The following is a 9,219-nucleotide window of genomic DNA, read 5'->3' on the forward strand; positions in this document are numbered from 1 at the left end:
TGTTGTCACCTCAGGCCATGCACAAGGGTAACAAGACTCAAGACTGTTGATAAGGCTCATGTCTCTCACTTTCCAATACCCAGATAACACTTAAATGTAGTATATATGTATAAGTTTAGATCTGCACACACATGCACACACAAACACAGATATCCCACTCATCCATCACAGAGCACGATAGACTACAGTTTGTAACAACATGGAAAGACTGGGAAAACATTACATTAAGGGAAGTAATCCAGACCCAGAGAACACTGGCTGCATATTTTCCCTTGTTTGTGGCAGCTAGAATGCTCCAATAAATCCAGAAGCAAGTATACTGGATTGTGTGCTAAAGGTTACAGATGAATTACCTGAAGCATAGTGGACTCTATGAAGATAAGATAGTGTGATTTTTATTTTCTCTAAAGAAAGTTTTAATGGTCTGCCAAGAAAACAAAAACAAAATCTCCAAATTTTGTCAGGCAATCCATTCACTTGTTAATAACTTAGTAAAGAAGGATGCTCTCACTGGAGTGGACCAGACTGAACACAATCACACACATTTTAGTGACTAAAAATCCAAAGCCTACTGACATCACAAATAAATGAATTTTGTTTAAAGTTTTAGTCTATTTCTATTTCCTAACTTTCCAAAAACCAAGAATTATTGTCTTACAAGGGAATATGAAAAGGAAAACATCCATTTGTGGAAATGCACATGAGGTTAGTTGTTTTTTTCTTAGAACTTTGTCTCAAAGAAAACGAAGAACTAAACTTAAATGCTGAGGAAAATAAATGTTATTACTTCATCATACTATTAAAATAATGTAAACTCTGAGCAAGGTAAACATGACAAGCAAAAATATGGCAAATAACAGAAGTTTCAGTGAAGTAAATTTCTTCATTCACATTTCCATCTTAAACCCTCCACCTCCGTGTTCCTCTAGTACACAGCTGAGAATCTGGCAGGCCTCTTAAGGAGCAGAGCAAATTGACAGTCTCCACAGAAGCCAGATGAGCAAAGTGAGTTAACAGTACCCAAGGTAGGTGTTTCAGTATGGGAAGTTGTTGGAATTATGTTCCTTTCCTTATATCCAAAGAGAGACATGTTTATACCAAGGTCAAGAAACATAGATGGAGGCTAGGAAGTAGCCTCAGTGGTAGAGTGCTTGCCTCTCATTCATGAGGCCCTGGGTTCGATTCCTCAGCACCACATAAGCAGAAAAGAAGCCGGAAGTGGTGCTGTGGCTCAAGTGGTAGAGTGCTAGCCTTGAACTGAAAACTGAGGGACAACGCTCAGGCCCAGAGTTCAGACCCCATGACCAGACCCCCCCCTCCCCTCCATAAAAAAAGAAATGTAGATGCAAGACTATCAAAGTCAAAGGTGGAAAATCAATAATTATCATGAAAGATAATGTTTCAAAGAGGAATGTGGTAGTGCATGACAGTGATACCACAACTTAGGAAACTGAGGCAGGAGATTCTTCCCTTTCAGTGCAGATAGGCAATAAAGCCAGGTCTTGCCTTAGGAAGCTGAGGTTTCCTATCATCACTTGCCAAAGACTAACTACTTGCACAAGAAGCACCATCTGTGATTTCCATGACACACTCTCCATCTTCACATTCATTGTCTTTACTAGCTTCTTCTCTGTCACTGCCCATTTCCCAATCAACTGTAATTCATCTCTTTTGTCCCCCTCTTTTGCACACAAAGTATTTCTGCCTATTCCAGTGTCATTCCCATTCTTTCTTGGTATTTTAGACAGTGTCATTTCTTCATTTTAAAGATCATTTTCACTGGAACTCCATGCTATCCTTGTGAGCTCAATGTACTAGATGTGGTTGTTTCTTTGGTGGTGGAGCTAATTCAATATACTGTTCGGTAATAGCTGCCTTTAGGCAACTAATGGCAAGGTTTTAGAGGTGTTCTGAAATCCTCTCCAGATGTGAGCCATACTTTAGAGAGGGAGGCAGCCGCTGTGCCCACTCTCCTAAGATTTGCATTTCTGACCTGCGGTGGACTCTTCTGGTAAGGAGGGATTATCTAGGTCCCATATCCTTTACCTCTTGGTTCTTCTCACCAGAGACATGGCACCAGTCTGTGATAGCATAATTCTTTGGAAATAGTAAGACAAAACCCAATAAAGGAAGCAGAAGGAAAATATATTGGGTTCTGTGGGAAAATAAAAAATTCATAGTGATGCAAAACTTATGGGGATAAAGCTTCCATTATCAGAGGCCATGAAGGTCAATCCATCATAGTAGTTCTTCATGTTTCTGTGTAACATTTATCTTTATGTCATTCTAATGGACATGTGGTCCTACTGACTACCAGGAGTCACTGGAAGTCCAGAGGACATTTGGTGCATGGGTGGAGGGGTGATCATGGAGGCCCTTATTGGCACTGACAGGCGAGGAATGAGGGCAAGTGGCCAAAAAGGAGGCAGCAGTAGGTGCAGGGGAAGCTTCAGTAGTGGCTACAGTTGCAGAATGAAATCTGAGGGGCTGTAGCATGGTCACTGCAATCTTTGGAACTCATGCTCTCATGGGGAGCTCCATGAGAATGCACAGAGCAGGGAAAAGTGGGGCCTCCTGAGGCCAACCTCCAGACAGCTGTGGCCCTGCAAACTGAGGGCTGAGGGTGGTAAGTGCAGAGCCCAGTTGATTCTTTTCCCCATCTGAGCTGCCTTCCTACCATCACCCACACACCTCACTTCCTCTATAGCAAGATCACAGGTAAGAAGAACCCCACTCAGTTTAGACGAGATTTTGCAGTGGGCCCTTATTTACCTCTCCCTCTTCAAGAGGCTATAGCTGGAGCAGTCCTTGGAAAGTCACATGCAAAACCAATAGGCACACGAAAGGACACAAGTGCTGCTAGAGAGAAGCATGAGAGTCTGATACCATTAGAATGTGGTGATGGAGGTGTGGTCCTGTTGGTAGACAGATAGCCAATGCACCAAAGTGTCAGGTCTTGAGTTCGAGTCCCCGTCTAGCAAGAAGAAAGAGAAAGAAAGATACCTTTATGGCATTTTTTACATTTGACATTCCTTCTGTATTCTCACTAAATAAATTTCTATATACCAGTGTGTAATAAATTTATTCTTTTTTGTTTGGATTAGGCTACATTTTTACATTACTGGATTTAGTAACCTAGGACCTCATCAGTTCTATTCCCACCCATTTTTCTGTTGTTTTTTTCTTCGTTCGTTTTTGTTTTTGTCTATTCTGAGAGCTTAAAGTCCAGACTAGAGTTCTGTCCATGGTCTCTTTTGCCCACATCTTTACTTTTTGCATTTGTGGCTTTATTGTAGTCTTAGAACCTCATGCACTTTCCTGCCAGGACTGACCTCAAAAGGTGGTCCTCAGATCTCACCCTACAGACTTGCTTGAATTATAGCGATGAGCCAGCAGCATTTGAATTCTACTAAAATTTATGTTGGTGATCTTCATATTATTTCCCCAAAACTTGGCTGCTCCTGCTGCCTTGTAAGCAATGTCCTTCTGTTCTCACCTTAAAAACAGGGGTTTTAGGTTCCAGCCACCAGCCTGCTGCTTAAGATATGTTTCATTTTCTTTTCCTTTTTCCTTGTTTGTTGTTGATTTGTTAGAAATTAAACTTATTCTTTGCTTAGTTTTAAAGTACCTTAATTGACCTTTATTATTATATGATATAATGCTATAAATTATATGTAATTTTAATATGTTGATGAATTCCCATAGATTCACAGGCATCAAAAACCAGATACAAAGTATTTCCTTCACCCTTAAAAAAGAAGGCAGCCTCTGTTTCCTTAGAAGTTGTGCAGAGACTCTTTCTGGAGAATATCCTGTACTTGTATCCAATATCATGCGACAGAACAGACAAGAGCAATGTCTTGTTACTCTGTTATTCTCAGAGAATAAAATGCTATTCAAAAAGCTTTGAAAATTTGTTTCCTCATGTTATTTATAATGTGTGGGAGCTTAATGACAGATATTACTATTTCCTGTAGACAATTATATGCTATAGCTTGTTTTATTTTTGTTGTGGGGCGTCCTTGTACTAGGGTTTCAACTCAGGACCTGGTAATGTCCCTTATGTTTATTGCTCAGGGCTAGGACTCTTCCACTTGTGCTACCTCTCTTGTTTCTAGCTGTTTAGTGGTTAACTGGAAATAAGACTGGGTAGGTGATGGAGGAGGATATGACTATGATACATTGTATCCATGTGTGGATATATAATAATTAATATTTTTATAATTTATATAATTAATATTTGCTAATAAAAAGAAAGATAATTGGAGGTCTAATTACTCAAAGGAATCCTCTTGCATTTGACTTCCTAGAAAAAAAAATATCATTTTCCTTGCTTTGCCTTTCTCTTTGTTTTTGTTGCTAGCATTGGGGGATTGAACAAAGGGCTTTGGTGCTGACCCTTATCTCTTTGCTTTATGGACAGTGCTCTACCACTTCAGCCACAGCTCTAGTCCCAGACTTCTGCTAGCTAATTGGAAGAAAAGGGTCTCTCAGATTTTTCTGCCTAGTCTTGCTCTGAACCCCAATACTCAGATCACAGCATCCTGAGTGGCTAGGTTTACAGGTGAGAACTCCTACTCGGAAGTCTTGGTGTAACATTTCATTTTTATTTTTGAGAATGTGAAGGTCTCTTACTTACTAGTTTGTTATTCAAAAACTTGTTTTGTGCAAGATATTATGGTGCACGCTTGTAATCACAACATGCAGAAAATGAAGCCAGGGAGATTTAGTTTGAAGCCAGCCTAAGGGAAAGTGTGAGAGACACTTTTTTCCAAAAATAAAATAAAAAACAAATAATTTTGCAATTAGGCAAATTTTCTCCATTTAAGGATCACAACTTCTAAGTTTCATTTCATGCCTACAATACTAGATACTCAGGAAGTTGAGATCTGTTGATCCCTCAATATTCAAAGCCATCTGGGGCAGAAAAGCCAAGCAGATTCTTTCTCCAAATAACAACTAAAAGCCTCAAGTGGTAGAATGCCAGTGTTGTGGGGATAGGCAATGAGAGCTTGAAGTCAAGTGGCTAAGCACTACTAATAAACACAGAAAAATTAAATAAATGAGAGAAATTCACAAGAATTCTCTCCAGCTCCTCAGAGAAAAACAGAATGAAATTTGTAAAAACAAGAGACGTCTCTAGAGAAGAAATAAGAATGGCCAATAGACAGTTGAAGAAATGTTCAACATTGCTGGTCATAAAAGAAATGCAAATCAACAGAATAAGCTTTCTGATGGTGTCTTCTAAATGTTGAATAAATCTATCACATTTCTTGGATTTGTCTTGAAAAGTTGTCTGTTCTTTCTCTATAATATCTAGGCTGTCTTCAATCCCAGGGTTCTATCTTCTGTATGCTCTAACCTATTGTCAAGACTTTCTACTTTGTTTACTTTTTTATTTCTTATCCTTCTAATTGGTCGGCTTTGGTGGCTTCAAATTCTTTGTTGGAGTTTTGTTTTAGATCTTGTACAAACTTCTTTACTTCCTTAATTTGGCTTTCAGAGTTCATTCTCAAATCCCTTACTTGATTAACTATGATTTCATTGGACTCCCTTTCCTTCTGTTGAGTTTCATGCAGCATTTCCTTTGTGGCCTCCCTAGATTCCTTTTCCTGTCTGTTTATGGATTCTATGAATTTCAATTGATCTTTGTCTATTCCCATCCCACTCATGCAATTCCTGCATTAATGTTTTATTAGTTTCCTCATGCTCATGAAATTCCTGTATTAATCTTTGTTTATTCTCAGTGTGCACTGGCAATTCCTGTCAGAAATGACACCATCCCTTTGTTAGGAAATGGAAAGACATGGAAAAAATTAATTAAGTGAAGTAAGACAAAGAAACATAGGTCCCATGGTTTTCTTAATTTGTAATAACTAGTATAAGTCTAGGGCAAGTAGAAAAGTTCAAAAGCTATGTACATATGACAATAAAAGATGATATTAAACGAAATGAAGCCAAAGACAGGGACACAAGTGGTTTATTTTTTCTTGCTATGGTTTTAACGTATTTATAATGTACTATGTGATTTTTTTTTCTTTGATGACTTCCTTCCCCACTGTTTAACCCCTGTTTTCATTGTGTTTTATTTCAGTGCCCTGTGTCTTGTATATACATTTTTGTAATTTGAGGAAGGGAAGGGAAAAAATAAAATGTTTAAATAGGGATACCAATTGACCCATTGTAAAAATGAGATGGTGATAACGAACTTTACAACTTTGGCAAGGGGGAGGAGGGGAGTAGTATGGGAAGTGAGGAAGGAAGGGATGGTAGGACAAAAACAAAGGAGGCAACAATGCTCAATAGGAAATGTGCTCATGACCTTAATCATGTAACTGTTACTCCCTGTACAATATTTTTACAATAAAAAGCGTATTTTTTAAAAAAGAAACGCAAATCAAAACCAAAACCACCTTTAGATTCCACCTCATCTCAGTTAGAATGACCATTATCCAGAGAATAATAATAATAACAGATGCTGACAGAGTTGTGGCTAGATGGGAACACTACTATACTGTTGGTGGGAATGTAAGCTGTTTCAACCATTCTGGAAGACTGTATGGAGGTTCCTAAAAAGACTAAATATAGAACTCCCCTAAGATGCAATAATCCCACTCCTCAGTATTTATCCCAATGATCTCAAACTAGGCCACACTAATGCTACGAGCACAACTATGTTCGTAGCAGAATTGTTTACCAAAGCTAAGATAGGGAACCAACTCACATGCCCCTCAACAGATGAATGAGAGCTGGAAAGGTGGCTCAGTGGTAGGGCGTTTGCCTTGCATGCATGAGGCCCTGGGTGTGATTCCTCAGCACCACATAAGCAAAAAGAAAAAAGCTTGAAGTGGCTCTGTGGCTCAAGTGGTAGAGTGCTAGCCTTGAGCTGAAGAGCTGAGGGACAGCACCCAGGCCCAGAGTTCAGGCCCCATGACCGGACCCCCCCCAAAAAAAATAGATGAATGATAGAGAAAATATGGTCTATTTACACAATGGAATTTTATGCTTCTATCAGAAAGAATGGCATTGTCCCTTTTGTAAGGAAATGGAAAGTCTTGGAAAAAAATCATATTAAGTGAAGTAAGCCAGGCCCAAAGAAACCTAGGCTCTGTGATTTCTCTCATTTGCAATGATTAGTGTTAGCCTAAGTTAGTCCTAACAGAGGATCATAATAGCCCAAGAAGTATGAACATATGACCACATAAAATGATGCTAAATTAAATGAATGCCAACACTTTGAAACAGTAGTTCTTTATTTGTCAATCTTGATGTAGCCAATGTACTACAGCTAGTTCTTTCTTCTTTTATTATTTCCTTTTTCTTTTTCCATTGGCTGTATCCCTGCAATTTCTGTCTTTGAATCTGGTACTCTCCATCTTGTACATGTATTTGTCTGATTTGGGGAACAGAAGGGAAATAACAAAATGCTGAAAGAAGTACAAAAGATGTCATATTACAGCAATGATACTCACAAGACACTATATTGGAAATGAACTTAATAAGTTTGTGGCGGCGGGCAAGGATGGGGGCTGGAGTGGGAGGAGGGAAGGCATAGAGGGAGAAAATCAATGAATTACTGTCATCTTATATGGTCATATGTACATAGCTTTTGAATTTTTCTGCTTGTCTTAAACATACACTAGTTATTTAGCTAGAGTTTTCATATATTTTTTAATTTTTATATTTTTTAAAATTGTTTTATTGTAAAGATGCTGTACAGAGGGGTTAATATACAAGAACACGTATTTTTTGTTGCTTGCTACAGTTTTTTAAATGTATTTATAATGTATTATGTGATTTTTTTTTCCTTTGGTATGTTCCTCCCCCACGGAATAATACATGTTTTCACTGGGTTTGATTCTCGTGCCCTGCATCTTGTATATACATTTTTCTATTTGGGGGAGGGGAAAGGAAAAAAAATGTTTGAATAGGGATATGAGGTTGACCCATTGTAACAATGAGATGTACAAGACACTATGTTGAAAAGGAACTTTACAACTTGTGGAGGGAAAGGAGAGAGTATTTGGGGAGGTGGAGAGGGAAAGGATGGTAGGGGAAAAACAAAGGATGAGGTAACAGTTCCTGAGAGTATATGTACACATTACCTCACTCATGTAACTGAAACCCCTCTCTACAGATTTTTTCAAATGAAAATGTATTTAAAAAAACTCAAGCTTGGACTTCATTTCACCTAATATCAACTTATCTGACCGTTTCTGCTTGTCTCAGACATATACTAGTTATTGCAAATAAGGGAAACCCTGGGACCTATGTTTCTTTGGGCCTGTCTTACTTCACTTAATATCATTTTTTCCAAGATGATTTCTTTGTTGCTTTGTATGTCCCTCCCCCATGGTACAACCCCTGTTTTCACTGTGTTTGATGTTGGTATAATTTTTGGAGGGGAAAGAAAAAACACATTGTTTAAATAGGGATACAGGACCCATTGCAACAATGAGATGTAAAAGACATTATGTTGAAAAATGAACTTTACAATTTTGGCCGGGGGGGGGGTCGCGGTGGTGATGGGAAGGGATGGAAAGGGGAAACAAAGGAGGAAGAAACATTGCTTGATAAGAAATGTACTCATGCCGGGTGCCAGTAGCACAAGTCTGTAATCCTAGTTACTCAGGAGGCTGTGAACTGAGGAAGTCCGTGAGACTCTTATCTCCAAAAAGTCACCAGGAAACCGGAAGTGGTGTTGTGGCTCAAGCAGTAGAGAGCTTGCCTTGAGCTGAAGATCTGAGGGATAGGGTCAAAGCCCAGAGTTCAAGGCCCACGATTGAAAAAAAAAAAGAAAAAAAAAAAGAAATGTACTGATTACCATGCCCATGTAATTGTAACCCATCTGTATGGTATTTTCACAATAAAAAACAACAACAAAAAACAACAACAACAGCAACAAAAAATTATCAAGATGAGTTCATGTGAAAGAGTTCTTTAGGACTTTCAAGAAGCTAGTACCAAATACATATAACCACAATTAAGTGATAAAGAGAAATGTAACTTTTTATTTGTATATATTTTTATTGTAAAAATACTGTACAGAGGGATTACAGTTACTTCAGTAATGTAATGAGTACATTTCCCATCAAGTGCTATTACCTCCTCCTTTGTTTTTCTCCTGCCACCTTCCTTCCACACTTCCCAACTCCTCTCCCACCACCCCTGAAGATGTAAAGTTCGTTTTCAACATAGTGTTGAGTACATTTAATTGTT

Source organism: Dipodomys merriami, unplaced genomic scaffold (genome assembly GCF_024711535.1).
Source record: "Dipodomys merriami isolate MVZ:Mamm:240054 unplaced genomic scaffold, mDipMer1.0.p SCAF_2422, whole genome shotgun sequence".
Classification (NCBI taxonomy): domain Eukaryota; kingdom Metazoa; phylum Chordata; class Mammalia; order Rodentia; family Heteromyidae; genus Dipodomys; species Dipodomys merriami.